Source organism: Myotis daubentonii, chromosome 1, assembly GCF_963259705.1.
Source record: "Myotis daubentonii chromosome 1, mMyoDau2.1, whole genome shotgun sequence".
NCBI lineage: Eukaryota > Metazoa > Chordata > Mammalia > Chiroptera > Vespertilionidae > Myotis > Myotis daubentonii.
The window spans coordinates 200,472,722-200,486,250 of NC_081840.1; the positions used below are offsets into that span (position 1 = coordinate 200,472,722).

Genomic DNA, 13,529 nt, shown 5'->3' on the forward strand with positions numbered 1-13,529 from the left:
TGTTCAGGGGTCTGGGCGGAATGGAGACAGGAAGAGGCTCTGAGACACAGGGACCAAGGAGCTGGAGTCCAGGCTGGGTTAAGCAGGGAAGTTCCTCCTTGAGTCACAGGCTGCAAAGCTACAGCAGGGCCCTCTGGCTCTAGGGCTTCTCACACCGGGAGACATTTCCTGTTCTTTGCACTCTCTCCCACAACCCCTTCCCCCCACCCCGCAAGGAGTTCCTTAAGACAAGGTCTTTAACTGAATTGTTAGAACCCAAGGGAAGGAGTGTGTTTAGTGTCTGCTGAAGCTGGGAATCTCCCTGGCCTTGAGAAAATTGTTTCTCCTGCTGGGGCCTACTTTGCCATCGGAGCAAAAGGAAGCCATAGCATTTACTTGTTTCCTCCAGAGTTGGAGGCTGTAGCTAGCCAAGTGGTACTACCGAAAGAGTCCTGGAAAAAGCAAAAACTTCCCTTTGACTTGGGATAAGGCGCCCCATAATGCCCTGGGATTTGCACACTCAAGCTCCACGCTGCATGGAGGTCAACACAGGAAGTCCTGGTCACCTGGGAGGAGGAGATGATGTGGGTCGTCCTGTGCAGGCTCAGCCTTTGGCAGGTTTATGGAGGATGGAAGGCAGGGGACACCTCCTCCCTTGGCTTTGGCCTCTTGGCTGGATCAGGTTGGAGCTTGCTTCAGCCTGCAGACTGATTAGGTCCCAGACTTTCCCGGGGTCATCTGGAAACGCACAGGCCCTCTAACATATGGCCTGATAAGGATCTCCCTCTCAGAGATAAGGCACTGTTTAAGGGGACCTGAGGAAGCCCGATTTTGTTTCCGTAGAGCTGCACAATGTAAAGTGTAATCCCTACACAGATGTAATTAGCTGCTAAACATATTAAGTCCTGAGGAAGGGGTGCTCTGCCAGCCCATAAATTACTGTGAATTTGCCCCAGGGGAACCGAGGGCAGGTATCTTTTCCTGCCAGATCATTAGCTGGGCCGTGATGATGGATCAAGAGGCTGAGCTTATGGTAGTTTCAGCAGCCCCTGGGCTCCACAGGAAGAAGGACCTTTGTGGGAAGCCGCAGCCATAAATGACCAAAGGCCCGTGGGCCTTTTGTTTCCCTCCATCTGAGGGGGCGACAGAGTGGTCTCCGAGAAAGGCTTTGAAGAAGTCACATCAAGGCTTGATATGGCAACCAGCTCACTTAGTGTTCTCTGCTAACACAGGGTTTGGCACTGGGGTAAGTTGCCAGGTGATGTTGGTGAAGGCAGAGTGGCCCTCCCAAACTGCCAGGTGGGTGCCTGGCAAGGCATTGAAGCTGAGTCTGTCAGAAGGAAGGAGACTCTAAGTCTCATTTCTGGCCAAGTCACTACTAAATGGCCCTCACCTTATGTGCCAGTGGCACCTCCATATTCCTTTCATTGAATTAATATAAATAATAATAACAGCAACACTAATAATCAATAATTATTAAGAGCTTACTCCTTGCTTGGCAGAGTACTTACTACAGTTATATTAGTATATCTATTATCTAATGTATGTCTCATAATGTATGTGTATGAGCTAGGTACTATTATCACCAGTTTACAGATGAGAAAACTAAAGTTTAGGCAGATTAATTTATTTGTACAAAATTATAGTTAATGAGTAGTGGATCCAGATTTTAATCCTAGAAGCTAATTCAAGAGCTTAAACTCATGACAAATACTTTAGGGCTCATTAGAAACATCTCTCCATACGTCTTGTGGAGAAATCTTCCATTCCTGACTCCAAAGATCAACCAAAAGCAAAGTGTAGTAGATGAATATGTTGGTAGAGCCTATAACAATATGCTTTTTTGTATCTTCTCTCGTTGTCTGCCTGGACTAGCCTGATCTTCAGAAATTCATTTGGGCTTCTCTGTCGTAGCTGACTTCATGTTGTTTGGGAACTTTTTTGGTGAAAGAACAAAGCAATCGGTGAACAGCATCTGTGATCATGCCTTTGAGTGTCTTCAAATTTTACAGAGACAGGGCTTTTCAGGCAAAAAACCAACAGTTGGGGTGGGATGCTGGGGAAACTGCTGCAATTCAAATTTGGGTGTGTTTTTTTAGAGACCTAAGCTGTTTTTATTTTTCCTTTTTGATTTTTTTAAATTAGAGTTAAAATTTAATATTATTTTATGTTAGTTTCAGGTGTACCACATAATGGTTAGACATTTATATAATTTATGAAGTGATCCCCCAATCAGCTTAGTACCTACCTGGCACCATACACAGTTATTACAATATTACTGACTATCTCCCCTATGCTGTACTGTAAATCTTCATGATTATTCTGTAATTACCAATTTGTACTTCATTTAAAAATATGCTTTTATTGGCTTTAGAGAGAGAGGAAGGGAGAGGAAGAGAGAGAGTGAAGCATCAATCGGTTGACCAGTGACCTTTCAGTGCATGGGAGTATGCTCAACCAACTAAGGCACACCAGCCACGAACCAATTTGTGCTTCTTCATCCCTTCAACTTTCTCACCCAGCTTCCTCAACCGCCTTATCATCTGGCAACCATCAATCTGTTCTATGTATCTATGAGTCTGTTTCTATTTTGGTTGCTTGTTTATTTTGTTCTTTAGATTGCACATGTAAGTGAAATTATATGATATTTGTCTTCCTCTGTCTGAGTTATTTCACTTAGCATAATACCCTCTATATCCATCTATGTTGTCACAAATGGCAAGATTTTATTCTTTCTATGGCTGAGTAATATTCATATATATATATATATATATATATATATAATCTTCTTTATCTAATTGTCTATGGATGGGCACTTAGGTTGCTTTCATATTGTGGTTATGCTGCAATGAACATGAAAAAAATTCATATAATTTATTACCAAAAGAAAAAACAAACAATCCAATTTTAAAAAATGGGCAGAGAACCTGAATAGACATTTCTCCAAAGAGGACGTATAGATAGATGGCCAATAGACATATGAAAAAATGCTCAACATCACTAATCATTGGAGAAATGCAATTTAAACACACAATGAGATATCACCTCACACCTGTCAGAATGGCTATCATCAATAAATTAACTACCCTAGCCTGTTTTGCTCAGTGGATAGAGCATCGGCCTGGGGACCAAAGGGTCCCAGGTTTGATTCTGGTCAAGGGCACATACCTCGGTTGCAGGCTCCTCCCTGGCTTAGGCCCTAGTTGGGGCTCTTGCAGGAGGCAACCAATCGATGTGTTTCTCTCACATGGATGTTTCTCTCTGTTTTCCCCTCTCTCTTTCACTCTCCCTAAAAATCAGTGGAAAAATATCCTTGGGCGAGGATAAATGAAATAAAGTGAAATAATATAAAATAACCAACAAGTGTTGCTGAGGATGTGGAGAAAAGGGAACCCTTGCACATTGTTGGTGGGATTGCAAGTTGGTGCAGCCACTATAGAAAACAGTATGGAGATTTCTCAAAAAATTAAAAATAGGACTATGTTATAAGACCCAGCAATTCCACTTCTGAGTATTTATCCAAAGAAATACAAAACACTAATTTGAGAAGATATATGCACTCCTGTGTTCAAATTTGGGCTTTTTAGGCAAAATCTAGAGTCTCTTTCCTTAGAACTGGCCAGCTAGCAATACAATAATCAGGCTCTCCGGAGTTAGTGTGCCCCCGCAATGTAAGATGCTTAAGGGTGAGGGGCTGGCATACTGCGCTTGTGGGAGTTGCCATTCCCTTTCTCTTCTTGTCTCCTCTATGCATCTTCCAATCAGAAATACTTGAACTCGGAAAATGTCTGATCTTAGACTCCAGTTTGCATTCACTGCAGAGGCACCTTGCCATGTGCCTGCTTAGTGATGCAGCTGCTCTCTTTCAGATGCCGGTTGGATCTTTGATCCACTGACTTGTGATGGGAACTTTCTAGAGACTGAATCACTCTCAGTGGAAGCTTTAATGACTTCTCTTCAATGATAAGAGATTCTCCCACCAGGCACTTAATTAAAAGTGAGTCCCAGGCCACTACTGACTTCAGCAACCTGCTGGGGTTCTCATTCCACAGTCTTCCTGGGGCCCTGCCCTCTAACGTGTTGAAGGGAACACAGTGTGACTCCCATAAGCATTCAGTGCACCGGATGACAGAGTTTGTGCAGTAGACTTCGGATGGCAAGAAAGGAAGTGGCTTTGTGGCCAGCAAGGACCAGGTGGGACTGGAGTCAAGAGTGACCAGGTCAGCCAGGCTATGCTGAGACAAAAACACAGCTTACTCCATATCTTATCAATAGCCATTTTGTGTGATTTAAGACAGCCCAGTATGCCATTTTTTAAAAAGTGTGTGTGGGTGGAGTGGGGCAGGCATGGACAGAAATCTAAATGCTGTGGTAACTCACTTCCAGAGTCCCCAGGAGATAACGTCCCACCAGCAGCTGTGTGGGGGCACTTAGGGTAGCCTTGCCCTAAGACAAAATAATAATCACAAGGCGATCTTTACATTTTCTGATAAAGCTCTCCGTCTCGCTTACCGGCAGGAGCTGATGAACATCACATTGGAGTTAAGGGCTAAAAGCAGCAGGGAGTGTTGAGATAAACCATTGCAATTATTAACTCACTTGCTGTTTAATGGCACGGAAACCATCAGTAGTGGGGTGGGCCTGACCGGTTCCCACAGTGATCCTGCCATCTTGCGGGCCTGGCTTGTTCTGTTTTATTGGCAGCCAGCAGCTTATGCTCATTGTACAGCCATCTCCATGAAAGGTGCAGAGTTGGGCCCCCTCAGACTACTTCGCTTCCAACACCTGGTGAAATAGAGTGGTGGGCCAGTTTGAAAGTTGTCATTCTTTTTTGGGGCTCTGTGATTCCCCCCCCCCACCTTTTATCCCATGAGATTCCCGTGTCAAGCCCCCTCCCCTAATGTTCCCATCCACTGCTCAGACATGGTGCTTGTGAAGTCTGTGTTAAAGATTTCATTTCCCAGAGCTGGTGGAACTCTTTTAAACAGGTGCTATTTATAACAGCCTCCTTGCTGAGGGTGATTTTACAAATATACTTGCATGAACCAAACTCTTTGAAGCTCGCTGGCAGTTGATGAAAATGGAATATATGAAGATGCTAGAGCCCTGTACTTTCCACAATCTACCAACCGAACACATAAGATATTCAGACATTGTATTCACTTGGTAGTCACACCTAAACTCAGCAGTTACTAACTTACAGTGAAACTGCCATGTTAAAGGTAACGTTTCACAAAATTCTTTTTGAAAGCATAAAATAAACTTTTTATGAAATGATTGAGGAGGTTCATTCACATCCTCGATCCTTAACGTATTATGAATATGCAAAGTCACATGAAACAGGCTTTGGGTGGGTTTTGTTAGGTCCCCAAGAAACAGCTGTCACTAATGGTGAACTTCCATCTCAAGAGGAACCTCTGTGAGAAAGCCCTAAAGCAAATGCCTGCCTGGAAGGTTTAAGGAAAGCAGCAATGGGAATGGCCATAAACGTGTCTCTATCAGCCAAAACAGGTGCAGATGGGTATGTTCCTGAAGATCCTGACTTTACCTTAAAATAACACGGGGGTCAGTTTTTAAATCTTCTTAGAAACTCGGATACACAGTGAAAGTTAAGAACCACTGGTTTAAACAGTAAGAAGGTTAATAACCTCACACGCCAGGAAGTGGAGAGAGGGAGTGGGCTTTGGCAGCTCTGTGATGCCACTGGGCATCCAGGTAGTTTCCATCTCTCTGCTTTTCCAACCTCAGGACAGTTTCAGTATTTTATGCAGGAAGCAAGATACCGCAGTTGGCGCAGACTTGATGACGGATGGAAGAAAGAAAAGGCCGAACCTCTCAATAGCAAGCAACTGATCACCGGAAGCCCATACCCCAGACTTCACCAGATGGCTCAGTGCTCAGAGTTGGCCCATTTCTGAATCAATCACTGGAAAGGAGAATAGGCTAATCCTTGGATCAATCAGGAACCCCCTTGGAAATGCGGGTAGGATGGCCAAAGCCCATGGCTTTGCCACGAAGCACACGACTGTGTTCCTGAAGAAACCAAGGTTTGGCAGGAAGGAAATGGAGTACGGGTGAGGCAGGCCACTCAATTGCTCACCAGAGTACCAGTCACTGTGAGTGACGCGGTGACCTGCAATGACACATTTGGTTTTCTTTTTCTTTTTATTGCTTTTCTTTTCAGGTCACAACAGTATATGTTCTTTATGCAAAAATTTTTAAGTTCAGGAAATTAAAATCACTCATTACTTTCTACCTAATAATAATATTATTTGGCTTTAACTATATATATCTATATATCTATATATCTATATATCTCTATATCTCTATCTCTATCTCTATCTCTATCTCTATCTATCTCTATCTCTCTATATAAAGAGGAAATATGCAAATTAGGCTGGGACGCCATAATGGGTCATGACCAGACAGGAGGAGTTTGCACACGCAGGTGAGGCCCAGAGCAGAGAAGGAGACAGAGATGGGGGTGACGATGAGCTGCCGCAACCCCAGCTCGGGCCAGCCACCAGAGCCAGAGTGGACACAGGCAGGAACAGGGGAGCTGGCCCGCAGCCTCCGCAGCCGAGCGCAGGCCTGGAGAGGAGACTGCGGGCCTGTCTCCCATGGCAGCAGCGTGGGTCCCTCAGGCCTCCCGCAGAATTGGTGTGGGTCCCTCCTGGCTCCTGTGGAAGTGGTGCGGCTCCCTCCCGGCTCCCATGGGCACCAGTGGCTCACTTCTGCCTCCCACAGAAGCCGCATGGCTCCCGTGGAAGCGACGCGGCTCCCGGCAGCGCACTGCGGTTCCTGACGGCTCCCAGGAAGCAGAGGGTGGCCTACTGCAAGCAATATCATGCGATGGGCTACTAGTATATATATATATATTCTAGTAATATAATCAGATACTATTTTAACAGCCTCCTTTCTAAGAGTAATTTCATAAATGTACTGGCATAAAAATTATTATCCTATCTAATAAAAGAGTAATATGCAAATTGACCATCACTCCAACACACAAGATGGCTGCTCCCCATGTGGAAACAAGATGGCCGCCACAAGATGCCTGGCAGACGAGGGCAGTTGTGGGCAATCAGGCCAGCAGGGGAGGGCAGTTGGGGGCAATCAGGCTGGCAGGCTAGTGGTTGGGAACCAGCAGTCCTGGATTGTGAGAAGGATGTCTGATCCACCGGGATTGGGCCTAAACGGGCAGTTGGACATCCCCCGAGGGGTCCCAGATTGGAGACGGTGCAGGGTGGGCTGAGGGACACACCCCCCCCCTGTGCACAAATTTCATGCACCGGGTCTCTAGTATCCTATCTAATAAAAGAGAAACATGGTAATTAGCTGTACCTCCACTACCCTTCCCATTGGCTAATCAGGGCGATTTGCAAATTAACTGGCAGCCAAGATGGCGGCCGGCAGCCAGGCAGCTTGAAGCGAACATGTGGCTTGCTTGCTTCAGTGACGGAGGGACTCCAACATTCCCCGCCTGCCACTGCTAGCCTCTGAGCTTGCAGTTTGAAACATTGTTACAAATATAGAAGCTAAACAAAATCCCAGAAACCTGCTTTCAGCCAGCCGGGATCTCAGAGCTGGAGTTGAAACAGTGTTTCGATTATAGAACCCAAACAAACCAGATACCTGCTTTCAGCAGCCGAGGCCTAAGAGCTGGAGCCAAGCATCAGAGCTAAAGCTGGCCCAGAATAAAAAAAGAAAAAGAAAATAAGGAGCGGTTGGGAACTTCAGTCACCCGCCAGCCTGAAAACAGTCCTCAGCCCCTCACCCAGACTGGCCAGGCACCCCAGTGGGGACCCCCACCCTGAAGGGTGTGTGACCAGCTGCAAACAGCCATCATCCCCTCATCCAGGCTGGCCAGGAACCCCAGTGGGGACCCCCACCGTGATCCAGGACACCCTTCAGGGCAAACCAGCTAGCCCCCACCCATGTACCAGGCCTCTATCCCATATAGTAAAATGGTAATATGCCTCCCAGCACCAGGATCAGCGGAGCCGCGAGACCTCCCGGCACCGAGATCAGCGTGACGGGGGCAGCGCCCAAACCCCCTGATTGCCCTGCGGCTCTGTGTGTGACAGGGGGCGGGGCCACAACCTCCCTATCTGCCCTGCTCTGTTCGTGACAGGGGAAGGCACTCCAACCCCCTGATCAGCTCTGCTCTGTGTGTGACAGGGTGCGGCACCCCAACCCCCCCTCCCCCCACGGGCCCTGCTCTGTGTGTGACGGGGTAGAGCCATAACCTCCCCATCGGCCCTGCCCTGAGTGTGACAGTGGCGGAGCCCCAACCCCCTGATTGGCCCTGCTCTGTGGGTGATAGAGGGCAGCGCCCCAACCGCCCCCCACAGGTCCTGCTCTGTGTGTGACAGGGTAGAGCCATAACCTCCCCATCGGCCCTGTCCTGAGTGTGACAGGGTGCAGCACCCCCAACCCCCTGATCCTCCTTGCTCTGTGTGTGACAGGGGGCGGTGCCCCAACTCCCCTATCAGCCCTGCTCTGAGCCTGACCAGGGGCTGCACCTAGGGATTGGGCTTGCCCTCTGCCACCTGGGAGCAGGCCTAAGCCAGCAGGTCGTTATCTCCCGAGGGGTCCCAGACTGCGAGAGGGCACAGGCTGGGCTGTGGGATCCCCCTCCCCCCTGAGTGCACAAATTTTTGTGCACGGGGCCTCTAGTATATAATAATAACCATGTTATCAGGTAAAAAGTAATAAATAAATATATATTCTAAATATATATGTATATAATATATATATATAGTTAAAACCAAATATTAATAATGTTATCATGTTGAAAGTAATATAATTTTATTTTCATATATATACACACATACATATGTATTTAGAATATCTACATATACTGCATTTATATGTATATGCATATATATTTAGGATATACATATACATATATTTAGTTAGCAGTCAAATATTAATATTGATAACACACACATATATATAGTATGTATATGTACATATACTTTACATATATATATATATGTCCATACATATGTAAAGATATAATGGGATTATAATATGCATCGTGTTTTGTAGATCTGCTTTTTCACTGAAAATATACTATGAGCATTTCCCTGTGTTATTAAATACTTTTCTAAATTCTGACTTTTGACGTTTATATAATATTCTGTTCCATAACAAATAGTCCCTGTTGTTTGAAATGTGTTTCTTTTCCAAGTTTTCTTTATTACAATTAGTAATCTGATAAACATGATTGTGTCATCCTTTTCTTTCTTTTGGAGACTTATTTATAGAGATGGAATAGAAGACTTGAGGTTAAGAACATTTTTAAAGCTTTAATAACTATTGCCAATTTATCAATTGATATGAGTGGTACAACACCTTAGGGAAGCCAATTACAGAATGTATTTGGTCAGTTTTATTGAAAGCCTTAAAAATATTTATGCCTATTAATCCTGTTCCTGGGAATTTATACTAAGGAATTAATCTAAACTAAACAAAAGTAGGAGAAGGCTATCCTTGCAAAGATGTTACTGCAGCATCCTTTGTAAACAATAAACTTTTGGAAACAATCTAAATGCTTTAGAAACACATTACTGGAAGGGCTCTTAGAGATTATCTAACTTTCATTTTTCAGATGTAGAAAAGTAACATCCAGAGAGTTAAAATGACTTCCTAAGATCACACAGTGAGTTGAGGTGTTAGGACTCTCATTCCAGACTGTAGCAGGTGCCTTCTAAAAGTTCAGCTTATACCTTATAAAATGTTACAGCCTTGGCATCATGAATCCTCAATTCCTATTAACTAAATCTTTTTTGAGGATAATAGAATTTTCAAAATATAGTTTAAACCTCCTTGCACAAATTAACTTTACAAATGTAAAGTCTTATCAGATATTAAAGCAATGAAAAATTACATTTTTTATATGAGCTTAGCTATACAATACCTACATGACATTATTACTTTTAAAATTAGAAAACAAAAGTACTTTTTATATGAAAGGATACTTAAAAACAATGCTATATAAGAAAATCTACCTGTTTTGAGTAAAGTAAAACATTAATCACTATTTTTAGCTTCCTTTCAAGCAAAATAGGAATTACTTTTAATTTAATTTTTTTTAAATTTTAAACTACAGTTTACAATTAGTATTATTTTATATTAATATCAATTATTCAGTACATCTATTCTAACATATGAAGAAATTTTCATAGAAGTGAACTTTATAAAATAGCTCAAAATCAGTGTTTTAGAGCACTACTTGAGCAACAGCTATAGATATTATGTTGAGAGACAGATGCAAGTCACAAAAGGATACCAATGGTTAGAATTCTTATAGTTAAAGTTCATTTATATGAAGTTCAAAAATAGGCAAACCCAATTTATATTGTTTTGAGATATATGTGTAAATAGATAGATATAGATATAGATATAGATATACGGATATAGATACAAATATAAAACAAAGACCATTACTCTTTATCACTATAGATTAAATAGTGATTACCTCTAATGAAGAAGCAGAGGAACCTATGTGATTGGAGAGTGTCATGTGGTGTCTTCTGGGATGCTGACTATATTCAATTTCTTGAATTATGTCATTGTTCTCAGAAGTGGCTCTCTTGGGATTTGGGTATTAAGATAAACATTAACTTTGTAATTGTTATTTTAACTATATGTTTTGTGGATTATGATATATTTCCTATCAAAAAGTAAATATATAAGAATTTAATTTTATATTTTGATCAATTCTTATATCTAATGATATGTGTTTCCAGGGATAGAACTGTAATTTATAATATTGAACCTCTATGAGCATGAGAGTCTACTTTAACGTTTGGACTATGGCCTAGAATTCAATCACTTGTCCTAATTCAGGTCCATGTATTAATATATATTCATTTCTTTTTTAAATTTTTTATTTATTTATTTTTATTTAATTCTTTATTGTTTAAAGTATTACATGGGTCTCCTTTTTCCCCATTGACCTCTCCCCAGTCGTTCCCCTCCCCCTCCCAGCACATGCCCTCACCCCCTTACTGTCTGTGTCCATAGGTTATGCTTATATGCATGCATACAAGTCCTTTGGTTGATCTCTCACCCCCATCCCCCACCTTCCCTCTGAGGTTGGATGGTCTGTTTGATGCTTCTAAACAAGAGGCCAGCTGGGTAGAGAAGTTTTCAACATGAAGGGGAACACTCATGGTGGTGGTGGATTGCATGAAAGACACATTTTAGGTATTTCCTGATTCTCTGCAGGATGAGCTTCTCCCTCAGGTCTATGGCTCCTATGTCCCACATGGGTACTATTCTTGTGCTTGTTCAGGGATGGTCATGAGAGAGCAGGGACATTTATACATGCCCAGTGTTCAGACAGACCTTCAGAGGGGAGAGAAACACGGCTCTGTAGTGTCCATAAAGGACTTGGAGAAACTACAAACCCCAGGAGTGTTCCTCTCCTGAGAACAGATATTAAAACAAAAACAGGAAAACATCAACAACTAGCTATGCTGGGGCAACTATTTCTACTAGAGTAGGTGGAGTTTTCTGGTTGGACAAGCTTGTATTTGCCAGAGTGAGGAAGGGTGAGGAAGAGAGAGTCCAGAGGCCAGAGAGGATGTGTTTCCTTCCTCCTTTTAATTATTTAGGCAGTTACTACACACACACACACACACACACACACACACACACACACACACACACACCATGGTCTACAGTAGGTGTTTGCCAACAGTCAATTCTCCATATATGCACACAGGGGAAAGCAAACTAATTAGATTCTAGCCTTTCTAAATGTACTTTTGTGTTGTGTTGCATAGAACACTTTTACCTTCTGCTGTGCTAGGCATTATAGTTAATACGTTTTGGAGTCAGGCTGCTTATATTTGAATGCTTTGGGTCTTCCTAGCAGTATATCCTTTGGTAAATTATCTTAGCTAAGCAATGATTTTCTCATCTCATTCTTACCACTCAGGATTATTGCAAAGCATGGCAACAATTAGTAAGGCGCTGAACATCATCCCTAGACTTATAGCATTTGCTCAATAAATGGTAGTAGCAGTAGCAATTATTGTTTTGGTTGTTCTCTTGCTGGGGAAACATATTAACCATGTAGACAAAGATATAAAATTATATATTTAATCAAGACCTTGCTGGGAAGTTGTTTCCACTGGTGCTGAGTAGAGAGGGCAGCTGAAATGTGTGGATCATTTATCTTGAAAGTTACCCTAAGATTTCCAATAGGAAGGATCTTACTTCATTTATTTGTTTGTTCACCAAATATTTAACGGGGCTTTACTTTGTGCTGGACACTGTACTGGAAATAAAATGGTGAGCAAGACAAATACGTCCCTACTTCCATGGGGTTTATGGTACAGGGATTTTCCCCCTTTGTGTCCTTTTTAGGGCCATTAGGAAACATTCTTTTGGCTATATTAGAATAACAAGACCCTTTGAAATATCCATTGGTAGGCCTTATCTTCTCAATAGATTTCTCAGTCTTAGTGTTTTGGGGAGCAAATGTTTGCTGCATTTGGGAGTCCCTACCTCAATCCCAAATGGGCCACCAACCATGAACAGGCCATGGCAAATTCAGGCAAGGAAATCTCCTCCAACTTCAGGAACCTGGACATTTCCGATCTATTCTGGAAGGATTTGAAAGCCACTTAATATAGATATCCTGTAAAATTCCATTCGACTGGGAATGGAATAGTCGGTTTTTACAGAAGCATTTTCTTCTGTCTATAAAGCAAGATTCACAGAAAAGAAGGGGCAACTCCCTAATAACTCACTCTCTGCTGACCTGCCCCTTTCTCCTCTTCTAAATAAGTTTTTGGCTTTTTAAAAAAAAATTTCCAGTGCTCGCTTCAGCAGCACATATACTAAAATTGGAATGATACAGAGAAGATTAGCATGACCCCTGCGCAAGGATGACACGCAAATTCGTGAAGCGTTCCATATTTTTTAAAAGAAAAAAAATTTTTTCAGCATTTTACTATGAAAAATTTCAAACTACATGATAGCTGAGAAAATTTGACAACAAACACCTGTACACCCTCCACCTAGAGTCTTCTATTAACACAGAACTATATTGCTTTATTATGTATCTATTCATCCACTTATCCCTTTCCCCATCCATTAATTCATCTTTTCTTTATTGCATTGCAAAGAGAATTGCAGACATTAGTATGCATATATATATACTAGGGGCCCGGTGCACGAAATTCGTGCACTGGGTGTGTGTGTGGGGGGGGGGGGGAGTGTCCCTCAGCCCAGCCTGCCCTCTCTCACATACTGGGAGCCCACAGGTGTTGACCCCCATCACCCTCCAATCACAGGATCGGCCCCTTGCCCAGGCCTGACTCCTCTGGCCTAGGCGTCCGGCCCGGGCAGCGGGGACCTGCAGTGGCAGCGGGGGGACCCGCGATTGCGCGGGCTCTGCCCCTGCCCCTGCAGGACGCCTCTGGCTGCTCCGCTTTAGGCCCAGGCAAGGGACCCCTAGCTCCTGGGACTGCCAGCTTCGACCATGCTCAGCTCCCATCGCTGGCTCCACCCCTACTTCCTGATGTCAC

At 43.3% G+C, this 13,529-nt stretch overlaps 1 non-coding gene across 1 annotated transcript; it reads left to right on the forward strand.

Moving 5' to 3' along the window:
- The first annotated feature begins 12,815 nt into the window (after positions 1-12,815).
- On the forward strand, positions 12,816-12,922 carry LOC132223446 (U6 spliceosomal RNA). The gene has a single exon (XR_009450476.1). It is a non-coding gene; the product is annotated as a U6 spliceosomal RNA (small nuclear RNA).
- The last annotated feature ends 607 nt before the right edge of the window (positions 12,923-13,529 follow it).